The sequence below is a fragment of the Schistocerca americana genome, chromosome 5 (genome assembly GCF_021461395.2).
Source record: "Schistocerca americana isolate TAMUIC-IGC-003095 chromosome 5, iqSchAmer2.1, whole genome shotgun sequence".
NCBI classification, from domain to species: domain Eukaryota; kingdom Metazoa; phylum Arthropoda; class Insecta; order Orthoptera; family Acrididae; genus Schistocerca; species Schistocerca americana.
The window spans coordinates 706557350-706576585 of record NC_060123.1 but is presented as its reverse complement, the minus strand read 5'-3'; positions in this window follow the sequence as shown (position 1 = coordinate 706576585).

The following is a 19236-nucleotide window of genomic DNA, read 5'->3' as shown; positions in this document are numbered from 1 at the left end:
GGAACAAATGAGCGACATGGCAAATGAGTAGAAAGGACAGTGAGGAGTAGAGAGGACGATGAAGAGAAACAATTGATTAGTTCAAATTTGTGATGTATGCATTTTGAATAATATGTTGGTAAAAATAATGATAAAGATGTTTCTATGTGATGTTTTTAGTTTTTTTTCTTTCCTTGTGCAATTAGGATTTAGGTTGGTTCCAAATGTGAAGATAAAAGGTTTCTTTGTGAACGAGTGAAATGCTGTTTATGGTTTTTTTGGTGTAAATTGAAAAGAGTCGCTCCTGAGAGAAGCAAGATCTGTGTTGAATTAATGCAAAACTCAGGGGAATATCCGATCTGTGGGTATTATGGGTCTGGCAAACCCAGGTCCCCAGCTGTTAGTAGCCTTGTTTCCGATTTTCTGCTTTCAGTGCTATTATCTATCTATTACTATTCTATATCTGTCAGTATAAATGAGGATCTCTTACTATAGTAAGCGTGCTGTATGAATATTTTAAGATAGGAGAACTCTGAGAAAGGAATGAGTAAGTTTGGAATCTTGAAAACGGGATGCGATATACGATTGTTTAACCAATGGCTTCCCAATATACGCTAATATGTTAATATTGATGATATATGTCTTTTTTGTTCTTTATAGCTCAGTACGAAAAGTGCTGTCTGTGGATTTCGTCAGTATATTGATTCCCTTCAAGGTGAAAGAAGAATTGTGGTTTGTGTAATTTACGTGGCCCTGAAATATTATTGTGGTCGTCAAATACGAGCAGTTTTTCAGCAAATGGAGAATGGAACAGAAATATGGAGCCTTTCTGTAGTCTTGATCGATGTTCAGCCAAAGCCTAAATAATTATTCTGCGTTAATACTTGTCCTAGAAAAGCGACGTTTATGTGTTTTGCTGATGCTGTGAGCGTTACAGCTTACTGTTTTCGCTGGTGCGGGATGCCCTGCAGCCTATATGATTTGTACTGAGGAAATTTCCCTCTTGAAGGTAGAGGAAGATTAAATAATTTTGATTATGGGACCGAAGGAAAGCTTGGTTTAAGGTAATAAGGACGAAGCAAAACATTTGTCATTTAAACTACAGGAGGATTCGGATCTTTTGTGTCTGTTGTAAGTTCAAATGTTTTACAGAATAGAGGAGACCACAATTTTGCCATTCATGAGATATGAATCCAGAATAACCACCACAGGCGAAATAACTGATTTGGAAGCGAAAGGTAACTTAAAGAAGGAACGAAATCGCAGCAAAATGGGTAAGAAAATGTAGTATAACCTGTATGATGCAGATATTTTTACCGTTATCAGAGTCATCTGTGTGATTAATTCTTCTGATAACGTAATTTTAGATGAAATTGTCTTACTGTTTTATGTATAAACATATGAGTATGATAGATGTATAATTGCGAGTCTCTTATCAGGTGTGTCAACTGGTATAAATGTTTTTGCGTGTAAATAACCATTTTCCTTTTTAATGTGCATGTTTAAGGAAAGTTCTCCATATTTATTATGTGACAAGACATATGCGGCGAGCGTCAGGAAGAGGACGAATTAGAACTATGTTGTAGTGGTGTAAACACTTTGTTGAAGTAGCATTGAAGTAGCTTGTTGGATTAACTAGTAGTGGATTGAAGTAAAATTTTGAGTAATGCATGTTTATGGGTAGTTAGTTTGTAGAATAGACAACAGGTGTGCATGTGTGTGTGTGTTAATAACATGTGAACCCTATGTTGTCCTGACCTATACTTGCACAGGGCATAATCCTATTCATTTTATTGAATTAATAAGTAGCATTTGATTTATTAGAACATAAGTGAACCACATTAGTGATGTGGATTTAAATATTATATTGTCAGTTCATTTCAATTTAATTTTTATACTGTCAAGTCATTTAACTTTTATTTTTTAATATTGTCAAGTCATTTAACTTTTATTTTTGATATTGTCGGTTCATGTAATTCTTTTTATTTAAAAAAAAAAAAGTCTCATTTTTGTTCTTACAAAAATTGTGAAAGACAATACTAAGCGGTATTATGTATGACATTTGGTAATGACATAAGTATGATGAACAATTTCTGTGAATGAAGTTGAGAACGTGAAAGCGAACCGGCTAAACTCTTACGAGACAGCGGGAGCAGCGAGGAGGTGGGCTAGTTGTAAACTGGCGGGTTTCCCAGCAGGACACGCTGTCAACCGGGCCACTTCGGAGCGCGGTCGACAACAAAAGAAGGGCACGCGACAAACACTTTCCCATGCACCTGGAGCTAATGGGCGGCCGCCCCGTGCGACCCTTCCTGGAGGCGATGACCTGAGATGGGCGAGCGGTCCACCGCGCGGAAATCCATCTGCTGGCAACGCACCACACGCACGCGACCGTGGTGAGACGGGCGCGGTGAAACGACCGAAGACAGGGGATAAAGGGGTGTGGAGCCTTTCGACACGTACTGTCCAGAGAAATTGGCATACTTCAACGACGCCTATCAACATTTCCGACGGATGCCCACTGTCAAGCGACAGTAAATCATGGTTCGATGTTCTCTGGTCGCTAAGGGTGGCACAAAGAAGAGCCATTAAGTGTCATCCTTGCCCAGGAAAATCAAACCGGCGAGCCATTTGAGGATATCTCAAGAATGTAACAACACAAGGGGCATGGAGCCTTTTGACACATACTGTCCAGAGAAATTGGCAGACTTCAACGACGCCTATCAACATTTCCTGGCGGATGGCCACTGTCAAGCGACAGTAAATCATAGTTCGATGTTCTCTGGTAGCTAAGGGTGGCACAAAGAAGAGCCATTAAATGTCATCCTTGCCCAGGAATATCAACCTGGCGTGTCAAACGAGGATACTACACGAATTTGACAACACAAACATGGAACCAAATCGAGATGTACGTGACACAGGCCACCAAGAGAAACTTTATGAGAGGGCAGAGACGGCGGGATTGCACGCAACAGATGGACAAAAATCCCTACTGACAGCTGCGGCGACGAACCCCCCCCCCCCCTCCCCCGCCCCTTATGTTGTGCCTCGGAACAGTGGAAGTACTGGGTGTGTCAGTGAACAGTGATTATACGGTTCTTAGTCCAGTGCATATACGTGTGTTTCTGTCACAGAAACTTTGACTCGTGTGTTTTGCAGGGGTTCGATTTATTGGTGCTTATTAGACTGACTCTTGTATTTTGCAGGTGTTCTATTTATTGTTTTTTTAGACTTTGACTCTTGTATTTTGCAGATGTTTTATTTATTGGCGTTTTTTTTAAGATGTTGACTATAGTACTTTCAGAGCTGTTTTATTGATCAATGTTTGTTCTTGCGTGATGTATTAGACTTGTGATATTTTGTTTCGTAAATTCATTCCTGTGGCATTGCTTCGTTTATCAGATAGCTATTCATTCTCATTGGAATGTGATCGATTAGCTTTTGCATGGGGCATATTTATAGTGAGGAACCCCATAAGGGTAACAATCACTTAATTAATTGTAGTTTCAGTATAATGACACAGTGGTCATTGTTTGCTAACTAACTGAAATATAGTAGAGTGATTAAATTAGTGTCACAAAGTTATTTTAATTCTACAAATTATTAGTTTTATAAGATATAGAATTTTTTTGCGATAACCACTTTGAAAAACATGTTTTTTCTCTTATCATTTTTTTGCTTTTGCGGATTGTGCATTGTAATGTTCTGCTTTATAATACGGATGTTATTTCATGTTCTTTTTTAATTGCTGTGGCACCTTTGCTATTTTCATAAATTAGGCTTGTTAATAAACAGTCATAAATTTTCCTGTGATCAGTTGGCTCTTGCAATGAGCAAATACTGGTGAACTCCATAAGGATAACAACCAGAAATTGTTTTCATATTAATGACACAGGAACCATTGTTTTTACTTGCTGACCGAATTAGGTCTACACTATCTTTTAAATAGGTGTCACAGATTGTTTTTTTTCTGTTTGAAATTGGTAGATTTTAAAGATGTGTTGAAATGATTGTGTTTTAGCAAGTAGCTGGTGACCTTTTGCATTTTCTTTACATTTTTGGTTTAAGTTGGGTGTGAGAAGCCTGCTTGGGAATGTCCTAGCATGGCCAGAAAATTCCCTGCACAGTCTTTTCCCGGAGCGTTGGGGTTATGAAAGGTCTCTGTTGGATTCCTTTCATGTTTGATTTCTTAAATCTGTTGTCATTTACGGCATAAATTCCTCTTCTAAATTTACTGTGGCGTTTCTGACTATCTGGGAGGAGACTGAGTAGTGGAACGTGTTACTTTTACACATAAACGATCTGTCACACTACTACACTTTAAAACACAGTTTATATGTAATTCATGTCATACAGTCTCATACGGAACCTACATCAGCTTTCTTTTATATACTGTATATGATAAGATACTGTCATCCCCCTTCCCTTCTGTGTGAGAGGATGACTGAGCAAGTGTATTTCTGGTTGCATGCTTGAGGGTAGCAGACAAGCCTGTCTGCTAGAGAACAGTAGGACCAACGTCGGAACAGGTAGCTACGCTTTCTAAAAGCAAAGAGGTTTCTATCCTTTGTATGGTCCTGTCCGTCTCTTGTCATGTTGGTATAGGAAGCTGCCCCTCTGGTCACTTCCGTTTGTATTTGTGAGGCACCCCTCAGGTAAGAACCACCGCAGTCGGTCCGTGGCGAGCGTCTGAAGTGGTAAGATCTCCGGCTAAGCGCGTGTCTGCTAAGTCCGTAGGACAATGGATTTCTTAAGTTCAGCCTAACTGAAAATTTAATCACCTTTATTTCAGGTTTAGCTCTAAAATATCTAATGTTATCTTCTATTTCAGCGCAGTGTAATTCTCGTGTGAAGGTCAGATTATTTTCCGGTAGTTGCTTTGTCACTACTTTGTGAGTAAAGTGGAACCACGTGTTGATCAGTAACTCTAACTAAGATCAATCTTAAATGCGAATGCTTGTGTGATTATAACGTCTCGTCTTGACAATATTTTTCAATATAGCAACTTTTCTTTATGTTCAACCCACGTGGGGTGTACTTTGCGAGACCAGTACCATGTGCTTATATAACTGTTTGACCCATCAGGTTTATAGTAAGACGTTAGTAACCAGTTCGAGGTTTTCCTTTTGTAAATTGCTTTTCGATCTAATTTATTTTAATTATCAAAATTATTGTGGAGTTATACGCTTTGTGTAAACCAAGTTGACCACGTGAAGCATGTGGTGTAATCATCAAAGTAGCCCTCAGCTATTCTTTTTGGGAAGATTTCACAGAGAGTTAGTATGAATTTAGTATACCAGTGTGTGGTAATTACATGACGGACAGGATTGTGCTACGAACGTAATTTCTTTGGGTGAAAATTGAATCGGTCGGTTGTGGTTAATTTCCTCTTGCATATGTTTCAACGTTCTTCGTGTGTTATTTTATGAATGCAGTGTTGTATGCAGTCTCCCAATCTTGGCTTGATGTGTTCCGTAAGATTATAATCTCACATTTTCACAATCCTGAATAAGGCACCAGCTTAGTTATGAATCGAGTTTAATATGCTGAAATTTCAATGATCTATCTTAAAATAAATTTCCAAATATAAACTGATTTCTTTCTTTTTTCTCTTTTTTCATATATATATATTACCGGTTGTTGTATGACTATTAAAAGATTATAATTAATGTTAGTCTGTTTGGGAATTTGGTAAACCTAGACTAGATACCTGGTGAAACAGTTGCGCGGTAATGCACGGTTAACTTCCCCCGACAGCTCACAGCTTTTAACCCGCTTTTATTGTCTATCAGTACCGCTTTCATAGCAAAATAAAGCAACAACCTTACAAGTTGGTCACCGTCAATCTGCTACTCTTAGTGTGCAAGTGGCATTTCTATCGTCTGACATAACGGCACAAGATAAACACGCCACGATAAGACCACGAGACATATTGCTGATACTCGCCTACTTCGTTAGAGCGACAAGTCAAATAATCTGATGGTGTGTGTACCGAAGGACTTACAGTACGCACACCACAGAAATCCTTAGAAAACTTCTGCCTCATACGTTTTCTTGGTACCTTGATTCGATAACCAGTAGCGCTAAAAATGAAAAACTTACAGATTTACACACTTGTTGTTGCTACTTTTTCTGCTTTTTCTGAGATTTTTTTTAAAAAAAATTCATAAATAAACGTTGGAGTGACTTAATTGGGGCACTGAATAGTTTGTTAACTGGATTTCGTTATGTGTCTGCGTGCACTGCTATATACCCATACTTTCAGGGTAGTCCTGTGACACTTCTTCAGTATGATCATGAACAACACACAATCACAGGCTATTTTTACGTCACAAGGGCATAATATCTTGCTAATTTCTGGCGATTTGGGGACGATTATGTAACGGGTACTTCGTCTCATTATACAAGACTTCCGTTGTAAGGTTACCAAGATCAGCTGCAGTTCATTTGTATTAGTACAGTGTACACTTTTAAGCGTTTTTGCCTTTCTCCATTCAACACAGCAGATAAACACGTGCAAAAAGTTGTTCATCAGCAACATAGTCTCTCGCGTTACGTAACGTTATCGAACCTGCACTGTACTCTCTCTCTTGTTCCGTTTCATTCACTGATTTTTGCGTCCTGTTTTTTCATCGTTAAGAAAGATTTCCTCGCATTATTTGCTTTTCTGGTTTGAAACTGCCTGTTATTTGCAGCTTATTAAATAGTTTGTGGAAGTTAGTGTTTTGTAAGCTATATTACGTTGTCTTTCCCTTTGTGTTATTATGTGTTGGAAGTTGTGTCAGTGAAAGCATTCTTAAGCAAAACTGCTTTACGTAAATAAAATTAAGAAGAATAATTTTTACTCGTAATGTTAATTGTAACACGTTATAATAAAAAGCAAATCACTTACAGTGAAAGAGCTTCAAGTGTACAGTACACGTAAGACACAAAAAACAATAATAGCCACGATACTTACTGAAGAGTGGAGCCATCAGAATAATTCCCCCTGCTCTTTATTTATGATGTTTGAGCTACAGTTGGTGAATCTGGAAATTATTTGTGACTATGTTTTAGATCAAAGTCACAGTCACACAAATACAAATAAAACTCAGTACTCGAGACATTTCGACTAGCGGTCAGTACGGGAGCAGCAACCTGCCCGGTATCTTCGCAAGGAGAGCTGCCTCTCCAACTGCTAGCACATACTCGTAGCAGCTCAGCACGCTGGCTGTCGCTAGTCTAACGGACAACTGGCCACACTGTACAACACTTTTGGCAATTTCAGCATAGATTTACTTCCTGGTGTGGTTCGGAACTGTCCTACTACATTCAGTTGACATTTCGTTGCCCTTTCCGATAAGTAATCTGAGTGACTCTCACTTAAGGTGTAACATTGGTCTGTCATTTATAATTGATTCCAGGAAGGCCATTCCACACAGAATCTGTAACTAGTCCTATATTTGATGTTACCGAGTATCTCTGTTAATCAACAACAGCACAGCGAGAGCGGACTCTGGCTCGCTAGCAGAGTGGTAACGCAGCCGCTGTGTGGAGAGGAGCGCCGTGTTACAACGTCGCAAGAGGGCTAAACGTTTCGTCTGCTTTTGACGACTTCTCTTACCGAGCTGTAAGTTTCCAGATTGAAAAACATTAAGATAATCTTAACTTTACCATCTTAAGTCTTATCACAGTTTCGATTTAGTACCACATAGATCTCAAGGTGAAAAATTAAAGAAATTGTGACCTTCTATCCTCGTTAAAATTTATACTATATTTTTGCTTATTCCGACACACATCTTAGTTTTTGTGGATACAAAAATCTGTAGATTATGTGTGCCATTGAATAATTCGTTAACTGGGTTTCTTTTTGGGTCAACTCTAACTGCAAAGGTCTATACATTTTCGTGGTAATCCTGAAATGCTTTCTGGGTAAGACACAGGACTTTACTAGACACAGATCGCATCAGACTCAAAAGTACGTAAGATCTTGCTCATGCATGATGGTTTCGGCTGGCTCGTGTTACAGGTAGTTTTGTTCTGTTAAATTAGATTTATTTTATAAGGGTATCCTGTTAAACTGTAACTCATTTGTATTAGAACAAAGCATATTTTATATAGTTTCTCGTTGATTTACGGAATATAACAGAAAGACAAGAGAGAAATTAATAATCAATAATATATCCCTCTGTTAACTAAAACATTGTGACAATGGTCAGGCAGTTTTTGGATTCTCGCATGTTGGAGGCTATTGTTTTGGACGTAAATATGTCTTCAATTCCAGTTTAAAGTGCATTTTCGTCCACGAAAAAATTTTATTGATAATTATTCGATTAAGAGCGTAAACGATAAATATTTGATAGCTCTCGATCAGAAGAAGAATTGCAATAGAAATTGCATACCAGCGAAGCTCATGGAAAGGATCTTTTGTGAAATCGGCAGAGTGTAGACGGGCGTTCTCGTGTAGTAGCTACACTAGTTGCAGTTTCCTAGGTCGCATTTCGTACCTTGCGACCGCAAGGCGCCTCAGTTGAAACAGGTGCCAATTGCGAGGGATACACCTCTGGGATGCAGTTATTTACTGAAAACATCTAGTTTATGCCACTAGAAGCGCAGAAAAAAAGAAAGGAAAGGTTCTGACTTAGCGCAATCAAACGATTCGGCCATCTATAAAGATCCCGTTTTCTCAAGAACGGGTGGAGGTATCAAGCTGAACTTTATGAGACATACTAAAGTCTACGTCCCTTGGGGGTGTAAATAATTTAAACTTCTAAGTCAATGCTGTCACAAGATACGACCATACATGTCACAAATTTTGATACTTGGAAACTCAAGCATCAAGTAATATAGGCGAAGAAACCACTAACATCTCGACCAGTTCTGCTCCAGATGACATACGGCGAGGACGTGTTGTTTAGCCGCGAAAAACAGCGCAGAGGAACTGATGAGTGCAGTGATTTGGCAGCTGAGCGTTCAGAGTACACAGACGACGTTCACTAGGCTGACTTTCTACGAAAATCGAATATGAAGCTCACATTTGAGAACCGATTTACCCGACCAAAAGCGCTTGAAGTTGATCGTTTTTTGAGAGTTGAAACTCGATGCTCACAAACCGAGTGACATTCATCTTTCGTTAGTAGCAAGTGTCATATATGTAAAGCTCGTCAATGACGATTGCTGTCACCGAATCATTCAGTCGTCAAGCGGGTCTTACAAGTCACTTTACTCCGATTACAAGGTAGAGAATGTCCTTGTGGAGCCAACAGGCACTAGAATAAGAATGGTGCACGTGTTTTTCAATTACCATTTGAGGTAACAGCACAATAAGTAACGTCAAGACTGCAGTAATACGGGACGGTCCTCTCCCATATGGAAGAAAAATACATAGATGACCTTTGTGACATATCCCGTTCTCAGTGGTATATGTCAGAGTCGACCTATAGAAATCTGCCCTCTCATATGTATACATTTGTGGCTGTCGTGCAGTTGTTATGTATGAAGGGCGACCCATCACATGCTCTTGTTGTGACAAAGAAGGTCACATGCGATCAGAATGCTTACAACTACGAATTGTGCAGCTGCCAGTGGGAGAAAGCCTTGAACCACAACGATCCCAAGCATTACCCCCACCATATATCGAGGCGACACGAAGAACTATGGCACCACTTCCTGTTGCACAAAAGACACCCGATGAACCACAGGAGACAGCAGTGCTGCAGGATGGACCGATAGTGGATCAGTCAGTGAGAACAATGGAAGACACCCCAAGTAACATTGTCTCTACACATGCTGATCCCATAGGAACGGTAAGATGGATGTGGTCAGTGACGGGATGCACGAGATAGGAGGGTATTCAGAAACTGCAAGTGTGTGACAGTCTCAAACACCTGATATGGAGGCAGGACACAAGCCTGGCACCAACAAATAAAGCGTAAGAAATCAAGAAAAACGTATCGCACCAGGTGATGCCAGCGAGACAGTCCATCCATATCCACCAAAGGCCAAACAAGTTGCCAAAACACAGCGCAGCTGTCCAGCGACGAGTCATGCAAAAGAACAGGGACTCACACAGCAACAGAAGACCGGAGGTCACTACAGCAGTGTAGCCAGTGGTACGACATCTGTGGACGTGGGTATGACGAGACAAATCGAACCATATGATGGTCCACATCGACAGACTCCGATCTTGTAAGTAGTGGGACAAGCCATGTTGTGGTGCAGTTTGTTAGTGTGGGTTGGCTACATCAGGGGCAGGTATGCACTCAGGGGCAAACCTATTGTTCTCCATTGATTGACAGGTGCTTAACCTATTGTTCTGCTAAAAAGATCCCTCCTTTTGATTGACAGGCACTTAACCTATTGTTCTCCCACCCTCTCCCACTCCCCTCCCCCCTGAAGAAACCTTACCCCTCACTGCTACAGGTACACTATCAGGTCTAGATTATTGGAAAGCCCATGTCACTCTTATCAATTTGATTGACTACTTAAGTAAATTGAATGATTAATTATCCTTCTCCCTCTGGTAAACCCCCTACCCTCCCACCCTCCCTCCCAGAAACTGGCAGTTGATCGATCTTTTGGAGGGAATTCGATTGTATAGTGTGGTGTCACCGCCAGACACCACACTTGCTAGGTGGTAGCTTTAAATCGGCCGCGGTCCATTAGTACATGTCGGACCCGCGTGTCGCCACTGTCAGTCATCGCAGACCGAGCGCCACCACACGGCAGGTCTCGAGATACGTACTAGCACTCGCCCCAGTTGTACGGACGATTTAGCTAGCGATGCAACACTGACGAAGCCTCGCTTATTTGCAGAGAAGATAGTTAGAATAGCCTTCAGCTAAGTTAATGGCTACGACCTAGCAAGGCGCCATTTATCCTTTGCTATGTATCTACTGAAGCATGTACAGTAACAAGACCAATGTTCACCAATTGTGGATTAAAGTTAAGTATTCTAGAAGCTACATACTTTTCTTTATAGCATTCATTACGTATCCTGTTTCAGACCTCACGCCAGCCTGCGTGAGTTTAAGCGCGTGCCTTTCGGTTACCCGTCACTGTGGACTGGCTGTCTTGTCAGTCCACAACATATAGAATATTGTATAAACAATTTAGACAATGTATTGAATATTGTTAAGTTATTTATGGCAGTGTATGGAATATAGTTTATCTATTTATGTAAAGAATTTGTCAGGAAATCGATCATCACTGCCACCCCACCCCCACCCCCTCGCCCCCTCACTAACCTGGAAATTGGCGGCTCTGTGGTGGAGAGGAAGGATCTCATGAAGGGAAATTCAAGGGTATATTGTTTATTTACATAAAAAATCAGTTTCCAAGGGTTGGATTACACTTTCTCATCATTCTATGCTGTTTGTAAAGATGCAGGTCTTGTAAGAAGTAATTAAATCGATCACAATTCTTCTTATTCCGATCGTGCAAGGAATACCGACATGCAACACACATCACACATAATTACACAGTTAAAAATCGATCGCAAAACACGTACCGCACCCCACCCCCTACCCCCACCTCTCTACTGGACTGCACAGAATGCCACCGCCCATACTCCCAGGTGTCAGGATACACCGGCAGTCCCCGTGAAGTGATGACGGGGCCGTCAGCTGCCGAACCACACGCAGGTCTCAGTTCGTGTCTCACAACCATGAGGTGGAGACATGCCTTTCATACTTGACACCTGAGAAATACCTGTCAAAATACGTGTTCACCTAGGCACTGTCCCTGGCATGGGGATGCATAGCTTTCAAATTTGCGGGTCCAGTGAGATGTCTGCACAACGGCTCACACTCGCAAGGCCTGCTACTCAAATGTTATACTGCTGTCATATGTACATGCAAATAGGAGCCAAGTCGACCTCTTGGAAATAGTAAAGTGCTGCAGAAATAACTAAAAGTCGCTTTTGTAGGAGCTTTCGTGATGTCTCAACTTGTCTGAATGGAAATTCGGGTAGTAACAGGACCTGTTCACGAAAATAGCCCAGAATAACACAGATTCCATTCTTCCCCACGGTCCTAATGGGACAGCCTGTCCGCCACTGCATTTACCCATCAAACTGCTGCTGCTGCCAGCGTGGGGGCACTGTCCGCTATTGTTTTCTACAGACGAGACTTTCAGTGGCAAAACTGTTCTGTACAGATCGCCATATTCCACTGACAGCTAAATCCCCCAGATGTCGTCTAATACATGTCACACACTCGCCATGCCACAGTGCAGCGCTGTCAGAGGAAATTGCCTCCGTAAACACGGCCCATGACTGCAGCCGAAAAAGTGCATGTCAGCATGCTGCCATGGACGAGCGCCCACACCAGGAGGACCTAAATGGAATTATGCCAAGTGCATGTCAGCATGCTGCCATGGACTAGCGCCCACACCAGGAGGACCTAAATGGAATTATGCCTATTGCACAGTGTGAATTTGGTTTTGGGATCAGGAGGCCGTGGCCATGTCCACTTCTAAAGATATGTAGCAGACGTGTCTAAAATTATATCTCCTGTGCATGAAGAAAAACCACAGACATAGCACGTGGTTAAAACTGCACACTGTGAAAGTGTGAACAGGGTTGAAAACAAGAACACAGAGGTTGTGAGGTATAAATTCATTTATTTCCCATCTAACTTAAAAGTAATTTTACATTTTCAGAAGCAACATAATTTTCACACATCTTCTTCTTCTTTTTCTTCTTGAGTTGATGCATAGATGGACACCCTTAGAGTTCCAGATCTTGAATAGCAGCAGACTTACTGATTCGACGCATCCATGAGATCTTCTCTTTCCCCTTCACGTACATGATGGGCTCCGTGTGGTCGAATAATTGAAGCAAAATCACCATATCTTTATGGGGCATGACAGATCATCCTAGTGAATCCCATGGTACAAATGTGTTAACCATTTTGCACTCTTCAGTGTCGTAGCATACTTCACATACTTGAAAGACGAGGTGATGCAATGTTTGCTGAGAATGTCTTTGCTATTCCTGCATCTTCTGTGTACACCACAAACGCAACATCTTTAAATATGAACTACCTATTCTCACCATCATAGAAACCCTGAGCGTCCGCAACGATGTTCACACCTTGAGATGCCATTGTGAAATGCTCTAGTTATGCTGCAGCACCTGTTCATTTATACTGCTTGTTGCACGACACCAGTGAGTGGGAAGTCGTTGATCACATAGCCATGTAGAACTAGAGCATACATGATAGTGTGTTCTGGGAAATATGTCGAATATTCAAATTCAATTCGCATATCTATAGGTTCAGACTTAAGTATCTCGTTCTGTTTCGAGCAGTCTATTGTAATGATCGGAGATATCTCCTTGAACTTCCGTGGACTGAATAGATACGCTCATCCTCCTTCTTGAGTACTTTCTTAGTAAGAAACACGAAACCTTACGTACATGTCGTAAGTTAGACTGTTTACGATTTCATTCAACTGCAGGTTTAAATTGTCATATGGGTAGAATTCTGAATTCAGGTAGAATTTGGCATTAGTTAACTTGCAGTTGTCGAACATGGTGTAATCATTTGCTATATTCCCTTTTCCGTCAGTGTGAAACGAAGATATGATGAATCTAGGTGTCTCTAGCTGCGAAGAGGTTTTAATAGCACATGTTTGTCTCCTTGCAGTTGGTAACACTGGGTACTCGAAAACCTACCACGGGCGAATTGTCACTGACAAAAATGTAGCGGAATTCAGGACTTTTATAAGCTTCAAACGCTCCTCGTCTGATACGCTGAAGTGAGGTATTTTCCATATTATCTTGCCGATTGTGATCGTATTCTCCTCTTGAGCTCCTTTCATGTATGAGTTATTATCCGTCGCACTACGTACCAGAATGAGTTTCTGTTTAGCTTTCATAATAATCTGTCTCATGTCTTTGAAGTACCCCATAAGAATTTTTAGAGGTATCCACGCAGTAAATTGCTTGTACCTTGCAAATGTTCTATCCTCCGGATCGTCTATGAACCATCCCGCATTTTCTAAACCATGCAAATCTGCGGGTGATGCAGAGACGTGTGTTTTAAGGGATGATGTTATGCTGACATTGGGTGTACAGTCGATCTCTGACCCATTGAGTTCATAGCGTATCTCTTGGAACAGGAATGCTAAGTCATTACGTGTAAGCTTGGATCCCACTGTACCACTGCCGTCAATTTTCGTGACTAACCCCTCTAGAAATATGAAACTATTGCATGGAAGCGTCAGTGTGTCTTGGTGCTGGATGACAGTCCTAATTTCATCGTTCTTGTTAAATGTGGTTGAAGTGTAAGGTTTATGCCAGAAGTATTCCTGACGTATATTTCTCTCATCAGTCTCTACTGGACTGGATATACTGAGTGAGGATGTCATTGTGATGGTTCAAGCCAACTGATTTAAGAACGTGTTATCACTTTGCGGTTCAGTTGCGAAGTGACATGCTGTGGATTCCGTTTTATACCGTACCCCCATCTTGCCTGAGATGTAGTTGTACAATGATTTCCTCACCACGAAAGTCAACAAGTTGATTATTCTGGCCCACAATACGCTGCTCCAAATAATCCAATGTCTGAGATGTCACTGGAAGGTATATTGCATTGGCAGGAGTCTCAACAATCTTATACCGCATTGCAGCTGAGGGAAAGAATCCGTAAATAGTACGAATCAGACTGTTATTGTGACAGGAGTTTGTTGCAACGTTACACTCGACTCGGATTGTGCTGACGGGGAGTATGTCCACAGTCTGATCTGACTTGTGAAATTTACTAGGACCCTTCTTCAAAAGCTGCCCTTTCGCGAAACCCAGTAGGCACCCTATTAAATCTTTCTGGTTAAAGTCAATCGTTGCATTTACAGTCCTTATTTCAGATTCAAATATATTGATGTTTGCGCCTAGTTCAATACCTTCTCCAGACTATTTTAATACTTCCTTTAAATTTTCGATATCGTATGCACCATGTTCTATTTCCGCAATATCTTTTTCACAATTAATATCCAGGTGCAGTTTGTTGTTAGTCTCGGTGATATTTGGGACGCTGTTGTACGGCTCCAGTCGAGTCAATGCAGTACTCCATTCACCAATGCTCAAGTCATTGGGGGAAGTTCAAAAATGGTTCAAATGGCTCTGAGCACTATGGGACCTAACAGCTGTGGTCGTCAGTCCCCTAGAACTTAGAACTACTTAAACCTAACTAACCTAAGGACATGACACACATCCATGCCCGAGGCAGGATTCGAGCCTGCGACCGTAGCAGTCGCACGGTTCCGGACTGCGCGCCTAGAACCGCGAGACCACCGCGGTCGGCTGGGGGGGGGGGGGGGGGGAAGTAATTTGCATGCTATAGAAATGATCGTTCTTTTAACGTCAAAGAGTTCGACATTTCATCTGAACCTCAACTGATGGAGGAACACTTAAAGCTTCTCCTTATATAGTCTTCTTCATCTTTGTAAACATCAAGAGAAACATGATGCATAGATGTCCACAGAGTTGTGTATGAAAGTGCTGATGGCGCCGAAAATTCTAGAACACATGTCTTCTGTGAGATGTTGTGGGGTAGGGGGGTCGCATCCGAGACTCCAGTCGTTTGAACTGAAGCCGGGACCCACCGCACCTTATTTTGTCAGGAGGCCGAGCAAGTTCAAGAGCGTCAAGGGGCAGTGCAGAGTGATACAGCGGTATTTGGTGGCATTCGTTTGTTGTTGTTGCTGTCTTCAGTCCTGAGGCTGGTTTGATGCAGCTCTCCATGCTACTCTATCCTGTGCAAGCTTCTTCATCTCCCAGTACTTACTGCAACCTACATCTTTCTGAATCTGCTTAGTGTATTCATCTCTTGGTCTCCCTCTACGATATTTACCCTCCACGCTGCCCTCCAATGCTAAATTTGTGATCCCTTGATGCCTCAGAACATGTCCTACCAACCGATCCCTTCTTCTTGTCAAGTTGTGCCACAAACTCCTCTTCTCCCCAATTCTATTCAATACCTCCACATTAGTTATGTGATCTACCCATCTAATCTTCAGCATTCTTCTGTAGCACCACATTTCGAAAGCTTCTATTCTCTTCTTGTCCAAACTGTTTATCGTCCATTTTTCACTTCCATACATGGCTACACTCCATACAAATACTTTCAGAAACGACTTCCTGACACTTAAATCTAAACTCGATGTTAACAAATTTCTCTTCTTCAGAAACGCTTTCCTTGCCATTGTCAGTCTACATTTTATATCCTCTCTACTTCGACCATCATCAGTTATTTTGCTCCCTAAATAGCAAAACTCCTTTACTACTTTAAGTGTCTCATTTCCTAATCTATTCCCCTCAGCATCACCCAACTTAATTCGATTACACTCCATATCCCTGTTTTGCTTTTGTTGATGTTCATCTTATATCCTCCTTTCAAGACACTGTCCATTCCGTTCAACAGCTCTTCCAAGTCCTTTGCTGTCTCTGACAGAATTACAATGTCATCGGCGAACCTCAACGTTTTTATTTCTTCTCCATGGACTTTAATACCTACTCCGAATTTTTTTTGTTTCCTTCACTGCTTGCTCAATATACAGATTGAATAACATCGGGGAGGGGCTACAACCCTGTCTCACTCCCTTCCCAACCACTGCTTCCCTTTCATGTCCCTCGACTCTTATAACTGCCATCTGGTTTCTGTACAAATTGTTAATAGCCTTTCGCTCCCTGTATTTTACCCCTGCCACCTTTAGAATTTGAAAGAGAGTATTCCTGTCAACATTGTCAAAAGCTTTCTCTAAGTCTACAAATGCTAGAAATGTAGGTTTGCCTTTCCTTAATCTATTTTCTAAGATAAGTCGTAGGGTCAGTATTGCGTTACGTGTTCCAACAACTCTGCGGAATCCAAACTGATCTTCCCCGAGGTCGGCTTCTACCAGTTTTTCCATTCGTCTGTAAAGAATTCGCGTTAGTATTTTGCAACTGTGACTTATTAAACTGATAGTTCGGTAATTTTCACATCTATCAACACATGCTTTCTTTGGGATTGGAATTATTATATTCTTCTAGAAGTCAGAGGGTATTTTGCCTGTCTCATATATCTTGCTCACCAGATGGTAGAGTTTTGTCAGGACTGGCTCTCCCAAGGCCGTCAGTAGTTCTAATGGAATGTTGTCTACTCCCGGGGCCTTGTTTCGACTCAGGTCTTTCAATGCTCTGTCAAACTCTTCACGTAGTATCGTATCTCCCATTTCATCTTAATCTACATCCTCTTCCATTTCCATAATACTGTCCTCAAGTACATCGCCGTTGTATAGACCCTCTATATACTCCTTCCACCTTTCTGCTTTCCCTTCTTTGCTTAGAACTGGGTTTCCATCTGAGCTCTTGATATTCATGCAAGTGGTTCTCTTTTCTCCAAAGGTCTCTTTAATTTTCCTGTAGGCAGTATCTATCTTACCCCTAGTGAGATAAGCCTCTACATCCTTTCATTTGTCCTCTAGCCATCCCTGCTTAGCCATTTTGCACTTCCTGTCGATCTCATTTTTGAGACGTTTGTATTCCTTTTTGCCTGCTTCATTTACTGCGTTTTTATATTTTCTCCTTTCATTAATTAAATTCAGTATCTCTTCTGTTACCCAAGGATTTCTACTAGCCCTCGTCTTTTTACCTACTTGATCCTCTGCTGGCTCCACTACTCCATCCCTCAGAGCTACCCATTCTTCTTCTACTGTATTTCTTTCCCCAATTCCTGTCAATTGTTCCCTAATACTGTCCCTGAAACTCTGTACAACCTCTGGTTCTTTCAGTTTATGCAGGTCCCATCTCCTTAAATTCCCACCTTTTTGCAGTTTCTTCAGTTTTAATCTACAACATTCGTTTATTCAGCTAATTTACAGTACTCGATGGGTGAATCGTAATGTCGGCGAGCCGTCGCGCGCTGTCCAAGGAGTCCTGCCGGCTCAGAAAATTCCCGGTATGCCGACGCTGCTGCTGCCGTGATCAAGGTCGCCCGCTGATGGAAGTTGGCCACGCTCTCCCAGTCGCCGCCCTCCGGGGCGAAGCGACTGGCGCCGCTCCGCTTCCCGTGATTCCGGGGACTGCTACAGTCCCTGGACCTCGCCGCTCTCCACCTTGTTTGGCCTGCTCTGTCCGACCACGGGACAAAGGTGTGTGTACTGGTCACCCGTGGCCCTTGGCCGTCGGTGCTCCCAGGACAGGCCCGGACTCGAACCCGCGCCCTCCTGGACGCTGTGCCGAAACTTGCCACTAGTGGTGTTTGGGAGATGGCAACACCCGCCATCGTCTCTGGCGCTGTTGCAGCACGGCTGCGCCTCCCGGACCCCAGTATGCCAGGTGGGAAGCGAACGTGGCTCGTAGACTCGAGTGGAACCGAGCCCCTCCTGGACCCGCTGCAGACCGCTGTCACTGCCCCCCTTTAGGCGGACCGTGTATTCTCCAGGTTTCAGGCTGCCGTTCCATCCTGCCCTGGTGTTGTGTCCCTGGAGGCGGAATATAGTCCGAACAAGTACATAGAAACAAAGTACAAGTTTATGCAGAATACTTCTAACATTGCCGTCAGACTGGCCCCTATAAGCGTAGACCAGCACTGGTCTGTCCCGATGTTCGACTCATCTGGCACACTCTGTCCCCAGATAAAAATGACCATCTGTTTATATTGGTTTCTCCCTTGCTTCTGACGTAGTGTCAGAGAGAGAGAAACTATGGCAGGGGTAAATTCCCACACGTCACTCTTACAAATCGCCACTCTTGGCTCTGGCCTAGTGCCACGCCTCATACATAACTTAAAGCAATGCTGCAGCTTCCTGCCTCAAAACAAATCGCGCGTGCAATACCGCCATCGCAGCGCCGTGCTCGCGAGTGCCGTGTTTACCTTGCCTGGCCCGCTGGCTGTCGACTGTTACCACACTCTGCCAGTGCCCCCAGATTTCATCGCCCAACCGCGCCATCATTGAATTTTGATATAATTTCCCTTTTCCTCGACTAGGACTGACACTAGCGCAGCACACCTCCCTCCTTTCAACAAGATTCGTCCCGAATCGAGGTAAACAGACGTGGCCTGTGGCTGTATAATCATACCTTGTTCACAAAACTTACATTCTACAGATTAAAACTAACGAGAACATCAAAACATTATCTATACACTGTCAACACTGATTACCCACGCCGTAGGCAACTGATGTGTTAGCGCCTCCTCCACTGGTGCACGTTTCCACATTTTCCCCAAAACTATACTCAAGAAAAATAGAAAAACGGCACACCCTGTGGCCGAAATGCTTACTGTCATTATCCTGTTG